Here is a 13543-nt window from a genome sequence, read left to right as displayed (position 1 = left end):
AATTTAGGCATCCATTTCTAAAGCCATGCCTTCACAAATGCAGATATTTCTTACTTACCATTTACTGGCTCCAAAAGAAAGCTTAATAACTACTGTACTGACTCAGTCTTACTTTAAAATGTCTGATAAAAATGTTATTAAACTGGAAGTACAATATTTGTACTAGAGGCGTTAAAGACTAACTATAGAAGTAGTGAAGAGCTTTATAACAGGATCATTATTTGGACCTATAGTGAACCTAATGGTTATCAACTATGTCATGCAGGTGGAAAACTGCATTCACAAATGTTTAGTATACCGACTTGTCCTTGAGTGAGTCACACGGCGTGGGGGGGAGTGAGCAGAGGATAGCTGGGCTTAAATACTCCAGCTCTACAGAGCAGGTTTAGTCCAGTGGCCTGGATCAAAGAAATTTCCAAAGGAACATATGAGTTGATTAGTGATTTGTGTCACTAGTGTTTTTGACCTTTTTGGTCTTTACATGGAGCTGTCCACCAGCGAACAGATTTTATTAATTCAATTTATAACAGATAAGTAAATTTTGCCTTGAAATTCTTAAGTACTTGTTAGCCCATTAGTACAATATGAAGTAGTCTGATGACTGTCTATAGAGTGGAAGGTTTAGGGGTAATATTGTAGTACCTTTTTAATGAGCTTTGCCTTTTGTTAGGAAATACCTGGTTAACTTTATTGAGGAGATGGTACAGCTGAAGAGCTGGCAGGGCTGTAGGCTATAGTCTGGTGATTTGAGAGTTTGATTCCCGTGAAAGGTTTTTTGTGTGTGTGTGTGTGTGTGTGTGTGTGTGTGTGTGTGTGTGTGTGTGTGTGTGAGTGTGTGTATTTTATTTCACTGTAATATTTGCTGCAAGGGCAGTGAATATATTGCTGTCCATCTGACTGACTGGGACTGATATTTGTTTAGCTAGCTTTGTTGCCTCTTGAGACATGCTGCATTTGGCGAAGCTTGCAGATAGTGACATGCTGTTTGTGATTTCTGCTCTCTAGTGCTTTGACCTGTTTTACAGATAGAAAAGGGGGTCATCAGTGGTTTCAGAACTCCACGGATATTCCACAGACAAATAAAATTGAATATATTAAATTATATTTTCCTTCTTAACCTTAATTTAATGTACTATTTCAAGACCATTTATACTCTGAATGAAACAGTATTTCTGTGCCTGCTAGTCCACCCCCACTGTTTTTACTGACAGTCATCATGGATGGGATCATCTCATGGAGTACTCCCCTATGGAGGCTTCAAACTATCTCTATAGTCCTGGCAGGAATAACCATTCTGGAACATTCTGGAATACATGCAGCAGCAGAACATCCAGGTTAATTTCTCTATGTACTTCGCCCTAACAAGTGCCAGAGTTACTGGGAGGTCTCGTGTTCTATGTCTTCCCAATTTCATAGGTCAGCGCTTAGCATTAAAAGCATTAAATTAGAATCAATGCTTGCATTTCTTGATGTTAAGGTTCTCTTCCTATATCTTAAGTGCTAATATAGTAAAAGTGTTAAAAAAGGAATAGTGACTCAGCCTACAGATACACAAGGGAGAGAGGTTAGCACATCAGCCTGTTATATCCATAACAGTTAGAGCAGACTGCTACTCCTAACTGTTTTAAGTTGGCAAATATTACCACTTTTAAAGTAGTAGACTGATATTTTGCTTAAACCATTCCCAGTCACCATCTTTTTCCCGTAGGTGCCTTACCACACCAATATGTTATCCAGCTCCCTTGTTCTTCAAGGAGCAAAACAAAAGACCAGCATGGTCATGGTATGACCAAATGTTCAGAAAGTTAAAGGCAACAAAAAAGACCCTCAGTTGGGGCCAACAAAACCCAGATATATGTCTCAGCATCATGCTGTACAAATCCTATAATATAGGCAATGACTCCCCATCTGAGAATCAGCTGAAAATTAAATATTTTCAGACCATCAACAATGGGAAATGTTCATGGCCTACCTGCAGGTTCACTCACCTCTGTTCCCACTGCAGAAAGGATCACCCAGCTACCAGATATCTGCAAAGTAGAGTAAACTAACACGAACCCTATTACAATCTTCAGTGATCAACTTAAGGCAGGATTCATTGCATGGGCCAGGCATCTTTTTGAGTCCAAAAGGGTAGCCTTCCTTGGGGTCAGATGCACTCTCAAACCATCATATTCCCTAATCAGGGTTAATAAACCCACAACCCTTCTTTCCAAAAAATACCAAGCAATCAGCTGCCTTCCTCATCAAAGTATTTCTTTGGGATTTGTCATAGGGTACATTGTGGCATTGTATTCCTATCATCTATCAAAGATAATGGACATCAGACTTATAAGTTAACTGAGAATGATATCGTAGCAGGAAAGTTCATTGGCCCTTTTCATCACCCCTACCTTGGCCATCTTATAAAATATCACCACATAATTGGTTACAAAGCAGAAAGAGGGGGAATTTCATTTAATTCTCCATGTCTCTTACCCAACAGTTTTTTTTTCTATTCACATATCTGCGGCTGTGAAAGCTAGACATCCAGTCAGCCTTCTGCCTTCTTCCCATCAGGGTTGATGACTGGTCATTATTTGGGTTCTCTTCTTTTTCAACACAGCAATGCCTATGTGCTGCTCTGTGGCCTGCTCAAGTTTTGAAACCTTTAGTACCACATCCCATTGGTGCTGACAGCAAAGAGCCTCAGGGCAAGCCCCCACTCATTACTTAGACGGCTACTTGACAAAAGGTGTAAGGAGAGCAGGTGCACTACAAGGCACGAGAAATTTCTTGAATCACTCAATGAACTGGGAGTCCCTTTAGCCATCAAAACTGGAAAGCCCTAGCCAAGCCATCACTTTCTGGAACTAGTAATTAATTAACCAGCCTGTGCTTTCAAACTCCATACTGACAAGTTTCAGCATCTCCGATCTATAACTGACAGGTTTTTGGAGCTAGCAAAACAAGAATCAGTGCGGTCATGCAGTTGCAAGATCTACTAAATTTCACCTGCAGAGCTATTTCTCTGGATAGGACCTTTCTCAGATTGTTATTCAATTAGGGTTGCCACCTTTTAAGCGAGCCAAAGTGGGACATAGGGGTGTGGCCAATATGACACTGGCCACACCCTCTATCATGACATCACCACAGGAGCGGTGAAGGAGATGCTGTTATGGGTATGACGGATGGCTGCTGGAGTGGCTATATAGCTGGCTGCTGGAGTGGCTGCTTGGCTGGCTGCTGGAGTGGCTAGCTGGTTGGTGGGAGTAGCAGCTGGATGGATGAATGACTGGATGGATGGCTTGATGAATGGAAGGCTGAATGAATGGATGTCTGTCTGGATGGATGGATGGATGACTGGCTGCATGAATGGATGGATGGATGGATGGATGGATGGATGGATGGATGGATGGATGGATGGATGGATGGATGGATGGATGGATGGATGGATGGCTGCATGAATGGATGGATGGCTGCATGAATGGATGGCTGGCTGCATGAATGGATGAATGGATGGATGGCTGTATGGATGGCTGGCTGCATGAATGGATGGCTGGTGGCATGAATGAATGACTGGCTGGCTGCATAAATGAATGGATGACTGGATGGATGGATGGATGGATGGATGGATGGATGGATGGATGGATGGATGGATGGATGGATGGTAGGCTGGCTGGCTGGATAGCTGGCTCATTAGAAAAAAAATCTCGGTCACTGTTTTGTGGCTGTAGAAGCACTTAAAACAAAGTGCTCCTACAGCCGCGATCCTTGCAGGGCTCTTCCTGCCCCAATCCTCACCCCTTTCATGAATTTCAGCCAATTGCTGCATGATTTAAAGCACCCAGACCTAACAGGCAGCAGCTTTTTCCTGCAAGTCTGGGTTGGTGACGTAACTGAGTTGCCGTGGAAAAGCCGGAAGCAATTGCGGCTTTTCCATGGCAATTCAGTGCGATTGAAAAGTGGGACTTTTCAAGTCCCACTACTTTGCACAGCAGGCAATGGGATGAGGCAGCTCAACCCATGAGTGTCCCACTGACAACAGGACGGGTGGCAACCTTATATTCAATCTGCTAAAAGGTGGGAAACATAAACACCACAGGGTAAGTACTACCAACAGGATCAAGGAGGATCTCCCTCTGTAGAGCATATTTTTGCACAAGGACAATGTGGTTACTCTTTGGCAAAGCCCCTAGATTTCTTCTGAGGTAGTGCAAATATTTACTGATGCAGCAGTGAGCATAGGGATCGGTAGTTATTAGCAAGGGAAATGGTTTGTGGCCAAATGGCCCTCGTCATAGTCCATGCAGAGAAAGAAAGACATTACCTTTTAAGTTTTTACCCATCTTGGGTCTCCACTTTACTTTGGCAGGAGCAGCTTTGCAGCAGTAAGTTATTTTACACCAGAGACATAGCAGTTGTTCATGTCTTCAGCAAGAGGTCCTCAAATTGCAGCTAGGTTCATTCATTAATACCGCTGTTAGTCCTGTTAAAGTTTACAGATTAAGTTGAGTTTTTCATGTCATCATGCATCTGGGAAGGATAATGCCATAGCTGATGGCTTATCCTGTTTTCAGGTTTCTTGGTTTTGTCAGTTGGCTCCAGATGCTGCACATTTGTGGACGCCCCATTCTTCCAAAAGAATGGGTCATTGGCAAAGAGGATCTAGATCACTGCTGCCCAAATCTTGGACCCCAGTTACCAAAAAGACTTATTCTTCTTCATTGCAATCCTTCAAAAATGTTGCAAGAGTTTATGGCAGCCCCTCAAGCATTGACATCTATCATTAGTGTTAGAGTCTTCAGCACATAGATGTTTGTTAAATGATGTACCCAATACCTTATGAATACATCTAGTAGCTTTAGACTGGCAGGCTCAATTCATGCGCTGCCTGAGTTTCCAGTCACAGGCTTATGAATGGCTATGAAAACATTACAGGTGCTTCATCAGACCCCAGGAAACTTATAAATTGCCATCTGTTGGGAAATATTATTAAAGAACATTAGCATTCAGTGGATATTTGTATTCTTTCCTTCTTTGGGCCAGCTTGTTTACCTAGTTCTATACTGGGTCATTTACAGCCAGCAAGCTACTTCATCTCTTGTGTTGAGGTGATGATATTATAACCAAAAAGTCTTGTTTTTGTCTGATTGGGGAAATACAAAATGGACCATTCCTGTGAAGAACACCAAATTTGACTTCATATGGCCAGGTCTTATGTCACATGCCCAGTCCACTGGACTGCTTCTTTTTGTAGGTTATCTCCCAACACCTTATCATCCCATCTTATTTTCAGGTTGCCCAATCATCCCAGCAGAAGTCAATACAGCTGTGAGGAAACCCCTTTTGAGCGAGACCAGATACTCCATACATTTTGTTTCTGCATAGGCGGAACTTCGACTTGGCACAGTAAGAGCACAGTGAGATGGTTACTTGATGCCTTTGTCTATTATATTTGGAAGTAACAATGGTATTTTACTTTACAGGGAAAGTAGTTCTGTATATTTTGGGGTACTCTTTTATTCAAAGCAAGGCTTGGCAGGCAGAAGTCTACCCATCAGGGTACACAGGTGTCGTCAATCATAATCTCCACGTAATCATTTGGTTTGTCTTCCCAGACCTTTCATGGTTCCAACTGTGGGATATTTGGTGGCAGCTATCAGCTAAATTGGAGTTTCTCACTACCATGATCATTCTTCTTGAAAGCAATAACTTAACCTTGGTTCCAAAGAAGATCTTTGTAGCTAGAATTTTATCTAACCTCCACAAACTGCACACTCTGCATCAAGACATCATTTTATTTTGGTCTGCCATGCTACTGAGACTTCATTAGGAGGACACTTTGAGAAGTTCAGCTGCAGAAGTATTGACATGCCTTTTCAGTTACTGGGTAGCATGGACAGTCGATAAATTGACCTGCAATTTATCAAGCACAAGGACTTATCAAAGCCCAACAAAGATTTTTACAAGGCAGCTGGAATCCAATTGAATGGCTCGGGTTTTTACTTGTTTAATTTGCAGTTAACTTTGTCTACTAATGATTACTTTAATTTAGCCAATAAAGGTTGCTAGTGATGTTCTTTATTAAATCAATAAGATGCCTATAATTAGTGGTTAGTTATTGAAGAGATATTTTAGGGGAAATGGCATACACAGGCACAGTCACATGTTTACTCCCTTGTGTTTTCTCATTGCAATCTGGATGCTTTTTAGTGGATCACCATGTTGGGAAGAACAATAAGGCTTGGTTCAAGGCAATTTATGTATGGTCAAAGAGTTAAGTACTGAGTCGGTCATTAATTTGAAATGTCTGAAGGGGCTTGGGTTACGCACCCAGACTCTAACTGGTAGCTAGAAAGGGCTTGGTCATGCTATCTGGCCAGTGTGGTTACACTATGATTATGGCTTCTTAATGTTCATGGATATATTGACTTTTGGTCATTATTTTTCTTTGGTTGAATTTATCTTGTTAATTTAATGGTCACATAGGCAACAATGATGTAATTTTTGACTCAGCTATAGAGGACAATGAAAATTAATATATGTTATGATGTATTAATGAAACTAACATGCAAGTAAGTTATTTTTTATTGCCCAAATGGAAGCATAAGAAGAAATAAAATTAAATGCAAAACAAAGCTGCCTGGAAACAGTCGAGATAAACTGTCAATTATTGGTGATATTTTATTTATGAATCAAGAAATTCTGAATATCTTTGAGTTATAGAATCCTTTAACAGAGTCTATGCATACTTTAAACAATTATTTACCCTGCTAGATGTTTCATTATTGTGACAGTAGTACATCAGTGATGATTACATGATACGAACTCTACTTTCATGGCACAAAATAGCTTGGATCTGAAAAACAGCATCTGCATCAGAAGCTGCAAACCTGCAACTGTAAATCTGAGCCACGAGACAACAAGCTGCCAACACACAAAACTGTGTTTATAAAATGAAATGCAGGTAAATAATTATATTTTCTCTATACTCTTAGCCTGAATATAATAACTCTGTGGTATAATAAAAATAATTATAATTTTTATACAATGCCCAAATAGACATAGATATAGATATAGATATAGATATAGATATAGATATAGATATAGATATAGATATAGATACAGATATAGATATAGATAGATTTGTGCCGACCTTGAAAACTGACATCTCAGACAATCATAAGCCATAGTTGAACTGCATGTCTCAGATGAAAATATTGAAAAACAACTGTTACTGTTAGGAAACTGCATTTGAAACTGTAACATAGGTTTGTAACACTCATTATTGTATCTTCACACATATTCAAAAAGGGACTGAAAAAATAGAAAAATCTTGGCGAATAAAAGCATTTCTAGTGTTTATGAATATGCAAATCCCCTCAGACAATAAAGTATTTGGCTAAGAAAATGGGTATAAAATTGACTGAAATATCTAAAAATGACAATATTAAAAACTGCATTTTCCAAATAAAATGTAGGCTCAGACTTCAGAGAGTTTTCTTAGTTTTATTTTTAGATCTTCAGCATACTTTTTTATTTCAATTTCTCATTATCAAGGACAACCACCATGTTTACCTTTTGTTCCAGGAGCTGTAACACAAAAAGATATAAAGCCTCCCTCTAAACTTTATTATAAAATAACTTGGCATTGATTTGATCAGATGATCTGTAGAAGAAGAGTTGCTGTTCATTATAGAATAAACCAATTACTAAAAATTGGCAAAGACACAAGGAGGAATTCATCCAAGAAAATGTATACGTCAAGAACTTTTGTCCTCATTTTTTTCAGAACAGACAAAACAATAATTTTTGTTCTCTGAACATAACTTACAGCAGTTTAACCTTAAGCTTTATTAAAAAATGTAAATAAACATTTAGCAACTCGTATCACCTCTCCAGAGAAGCATGCAACATTAACTATCCTAAACTTTATAAAGCAAACTGTTGTAGTTTGACTTTTATAAATTTCGGTCAGATATGCCACAATAATTGAAATATTGCAACATTATATATGCAAATAAGCAGGCAGAAACTACTCACTGGTACTATAAACCTGAAAGAATTCTTGACAGGCACCCAGGGAGACCAAACACGCCTCCATTCAAGAAATAAAAAGATGGCTGTGTCACTTTCAGTAGTACGCACTGATGCACAGAATCACCGGTGGAGAGAATAGGTGGGTGTGGAGGCATTGTATTACTATGAAAATAATGTCGTTATTGAAGGAGGTGTCACCAGCGGATAGGATGTTCATCCATACCAGTAATGTGCAAATTACATAGTTTTAATAGACACTCCAAAGTCTCACTACTGGGTGAGAGAAAACAATGACTGATTTTATTAATTTAATGGGCTTTAATGGGCTGATATAATACCTTAAAGCTGACCAAGTAAAGGCTGAAGAACAGATGTGGTCATTGCTGCCTGCAGAAATATTTTTCTTTGCTATAGAAACTTGAATGATACATGAGAAAAGTCTTAGCTCATGTCATAGCAACCTCACATACATGGATGCTTTCAATGTTCACAAAATGCCTTACATTGTAGTCTCCTAGAAATCTGCTGTCTCCAAAGAATAACACTGTGGTGATGCTGTTGCCTGGTACTGGAGGTAATTATCATGCTGTGAAACTTAATTGGGTTACTAACATATCGAAACTACAAAGGGATAATTTCATTTTTGCATGATTTACACTACAGGTCGGATTAAGTTATCTTTCTGAAAATAAAAGCTATGATCAGAATATTGTTTCCACAAATAGATGACATAGTTGGAATGAGTCTTTAATAATGTTCACTTAACAAAACTGTGCAGACTGAAATACAAGAACTACCTAAGACAACAAAGTCATGTGCTACCACAGAGCTTTAGCGGTCATTATTTATTACAGACTGCTTAAACAAACTAACATTCAATACTCCCAGTGGAGAATCCTGCAATACTAACATTAAAACATGCAACAATTCAAGTTGTAAACAAAACATCTGCAATATTTAATATACCAAACACTATAAGAACTGTTGATAGCTCTTCATACAAAAAAGGATAAACTCATTTTATCCTTAAGTCAGTGGAAGGGTAGATAAATGAATTGTAGCATTGGAAAAGTCATACAAAGAGTATAGAAAATGGTCCTGGAAACAAGAGTTAAAAATCATATGGAGAGATATATAAGTTCCACACTGTATATAAATAAAGTCAGTCCAGTCAACCTGAGGTTTAGACATGACTTCAGAGAGAAAAATTCCATCATTAGTAAGCTGATGTTTTTATAATTTAAAGAGAATTTGAAAAACATTGGAAAAATAAAATAAAAAAAAAATGCTGATCTGAAGAGGGACCAGAAAAAACTACCTTACAGAAATGATAAAACCGAATAAAAATGAGTCAACCAGTATGAACTGCAAAACTACTAGTGGCAATATGAATATTTCAGATTTGGAAAATGCAAACTTTTTTTATAGGTTCATAGGTAGGTACTAGGCTGTTGGCCAAAAGGGCCTATATAAGCCTATCCAAATAGGTACCCTGGCTTTCGCCACCCAAGAAAATAATTTTCCTATGTCCTTGTCGAGCAGAGCCACAGAAGTGATCCCTGGGGTGATTTTCTTATTTTCCATCCAATCATCAAGATTTTTCTTGAAGAGTGCTAATGAGGAGCTTTGTTTGATATATATAGGTAGTTTGTTCCAGAGTATGGGAAGTCTCAGGGATAGGAATCTATCCCTCTGGCATGTTCTGTTTATTGTGGTGACAAGGTTTAGGCCCCTAGAGCATGTAGCTCAGAGGGATTGGGATTTCTTTAAGTGGAGCATGTCAAACAGCTCTGGGTTTGACATAGCTTTGTATGTTAGGCAGAGATCACCTCTGAGTAGGAAGCTGGAGTTTTTTGAGACAGTCTGCATAGGGCATCTGTTTGATGCCAGTAATCCTTTGTGAGGTAGTTCTGTGGCCTTTCCCGTTGTTGTAGATGTCTTGTGAGGTACATACCAAACGGGGTATTGTACTCTATAATGGGTTTAATTAGTGATGAGTAGAGGGAAACAATGACCTCTTTTTTCCTGGATGAGAAACCTTTTCTGATGAGAAGGATTTCCTGACTACTGTGACGATGTGATTATCAAAGGAGAGACTATGGTCCACCTGTGTCCCAAGGTCTCTTTTCATACTTTTGGTGTTAAGTAGACTACCGCCTATGTGGTAGTTCATGGGTACAGAGTTTTTACCACAGGGGATGACAATGCACTTTTTGGCATTGAGCTTGAGGCCATGGCTTTGACACCAGGCATCTGTCTTAGTGAGGCCCTTTTATAGGATGTCCACATCGTGAGGAGTTTCAATTATGGCTCCTAGTTTGCAGTCATCTGTGAACTTTGTTAGCCAAAGACCTTCTGTGTTAGCCTGTACTTTAGAGAAGTAGATACCAAACAGGAGAGGACCCAGGACTGAACCCTGTGGTACTCCACTTGTCACTGGTCTGAAGTTGGATTTGGAGTCTGCTACTTTCACAGTGTGGGTTCTTTCAGTGAGCCAGTTGGCAACCCATCTTGTGACATAGGGATTTATACCTAATTTAGTGATTTTATCTATAATTCCAGAGTGGGGGATGGTGTTGAAAGCCTTGGCAAGATCTAGATAGGCTGTGTGAACCACCATACCCTCATCTACGACTTTTGTGACTGCTTCAAAGAAGTCTATCAGGTTTAGGAGACATGATCTGCCTTTTACAAACCCAAATTGGGTGGGGTCTAGAGTTTGGAGATTAACAGTATCTTTGTTTATAAGTTCCACGATGATACATTCCATAGCCTTGCACACCAGGCTTGTCAGGCTAATGAGTTGGTAGTTCCCAGGGTCCGTGGTAGCTCCACCTTTATGGAGTGGGATAACCATCGATGTGTACCATTCAGTGGGCACAAATCCTGAGGTGAGGCTATGACTGAACACGGCACTTAGGTGGGGTGCCAGTTCGTTCTGTAGTCTGTGTAAAACGCAGCCTGGGATGTTGTCAGGTCCCATGGATGCTGTGTTCTTGGCTTTGAGAGTGTGGTTTTTACCTGTGCAGCCGTGATTACATGAACTTTGCATACTTCCAGTACAGAGACGGGCTCTTTAGGGGGTGAGAGGGGGCTAAAGTTAGCACTGAACCTATCTGCCAGGATGTTAGCAATATCAGTTGGTTCTGTGTATTTAGTGCCATTGTGCTGTAGCTCAGAGCAGATCTGAGTGTTGCCATTCTTGACATAGCTATAGAATGCTTTGTGGGTGTCTTTACAATCAGTGGCGATTTTGTTTTTGTAATTAGCTTTGAAGGATTTTATGAGGGATCTCAGCTTCTTACTGAGGCTGACCAGCGAGTTCCTCCAGTCATGGGATTTTACTCTTTATTTCAACAGTTTCTTTCTTCTGTTGTAGAGTTTGTTTATGGCAGGGACCACCAGATTGGCTTCCTTTTTTGGGAGATAGCATCTTAGTTCTGTTAGGGATTGCACAATACATGCACTTGTGTAAGTGCTTATAAAGTGCATTTGTGTAGGATTCAACAGTCGTACCTCTATTGTCCATCTGCATGGGTGTCGTGAAGTTGGTTTTGGAGAAAGTTTTTACAGTGGTTTCCCTAATCAGGGGCGGGATGTGGATGTCTAGGGTGATTAGCTTGTGGTCGGATCTGACCAACGAGGAATTGACCTCTGGTGTGGAACACCAGTCGCCCATGTTGGTAATAACCAGGTCTAGGATATTGCTGCCCCTGGTGGGGGCGAGAAAACTTTGAGCAAAAGATTTGGTACATCAGTAGTTTTCCCCATTAATGGTGGGGTAGTTGAAATTACCCATTATTAGGGTGTTGGTTTTTTTCTGCTATTATGACATTTTTAAATACCTTTTTAATCACCTTTATTGAATTTATCAGTTGTGACATAGACAAATTTACATTTATACAAAAGTGATCAAGCTGTATTAACAAATTAACATTAACATTATACTTCACATGTACTGCTATATAATTATATAACCTAAGGAACATTATATAAATTATTAGTGAAATTTCAAAGGTTGTGTGAAATTGAGACCCATTCCATTAGTTTAAATAAAACAGTTTAGGCAATAATATACTTACTAAGGCAGAATGCTTATTGCTTCATCGTATAATGACTGACAAATCAATTAGAATAATGAAAGTGGACAAAGGGGCAAGGTAGTTCTAATGAACAATATTGTTTATTCTTCCAAAATGTTTTCTTTGTGATTTGAAACTCAGGTCTATGAGCAAGTATCTACAAATGAAGTAAATGCAGTCTATATGAAGACTGACTGTTTTCGGAATACTTTATTTTGCAGCATATTATACCTAAAAGGGAATAAGAGTTTCTTAAATGTTAAAAATGCAATTGTACTTGCAATCTATGGAATAACAAAGATTCCCAAATCTTCCACTTAGGTTTATAGATTAGTACTAGGCTAACTGCCCTTATGGCTTGTAATTTTAAGTCTAGTTAATTATCCCTTGTGAGACTCAAGCCCTGCACCTTGTGCTTGTAAGGCAAACACCTTAACCATTAGGCCACCCTCCCAACCAGTGGTAGATGGTACAGGATCCAGAACAGAAGATTTACCAATATTTGTTGATAGTAAATTAAAATCATATTTTAGTTATGTAAATTTTGTGGATGTGAAAATTTTAAGGATTCATGCAGTTTTTAATTATTTGAAAATGTTTTAATTCTTGATGGATGCCGCGCTTGTTACTTTTGATGTAATACATTTAGCTTACTGTTATACCATACTTGCTGGGCATACAATGGTTTATGGAACGTATTACTGATTTCAAAATGTTTTTAAATACAGATGTAAGACTTTTACATGATTATTTTTATAATCAGTTTTATTGAACAACTAGTTTTGTTTGAAGGAGAGTTTTTCCATTAAATGCCAGATATAGCAATGACTGCTGCTTGTACCCCTCCCCCCATGTATGCAAATCTTGTACTCCATTTCTGAAAGAAAAAATAACGCAATGAATACTAGTTTTGCAAAGCATTTTTACATTTTTACTAGTTTCTTTGAATTCTACTTTATATTGTAGACTGTGGTATGTATTGTTTGAATGAGTTGTGCTATATACAGAATTTATTACTTCTTTTTTGAGATTTAAACAGAATGTGCAAGAAAAGTCATTTGAGTTCTTGAATGTCATAATCAAAAAAGGATAGTTTGGAAAGTCAGTCCCAGCCTACTATTGCATGAAGACAACCTTTAGTAGGGGATATTTGTATTATGCTATTTACCCACCACCTAAACAAAAGATTTGTGTTGAAAAGGTTACTTTTCTAATAATGACCAGTTTGTGCAGGAATTAAATTGTCTGATGAACACGTTTAAGGATAGCTCATACCTTGAAAACATATTACTTGAAGTAGAAGATGAATTAAAATCAAGCAGAGGCCCTACATTTTCTCCTGTTTCATGAAAACATATGTCTTACATATTGAGAAAAAGGGATGTTAACATTATTAAAAACAAAGTCATACTTTTGACTTGTACTTTAGATAACATTCC

The 13543-nt window shown here is 38.7% G+C and overlaps 1 protein-coding gene across 1 annotated transcript in view; it reads right to left on the bottom strand.

The window, feature by feature from the left end:
- The window catches only part of PLCB1 (phospholipase C beta 1), a 4354095-nt gene that overhangs the window by 3170752 nt on the left and 1169800 nt on the right, over positions 1–13543 (bottom strand). The window lies entirely within an intron of this gene.

Source organism: Protopterus annectens, chromosome 1.part2, assembly GCF_019279795.1.
Source record: "Protopterus annectens isolate FY-2018-M chromosome 1.part2, PAN1.0, whole genome shotgun sequence".
NCBI classification, from domain to species: Eukaryota; Metazoa; Chordata; order Ceratodontiformes; family Protopteridae; genus Protopterus; species Protopterus annectens.
This window is presented reverse-complemented; position numbering and strand designations above follow the sequence as displayed.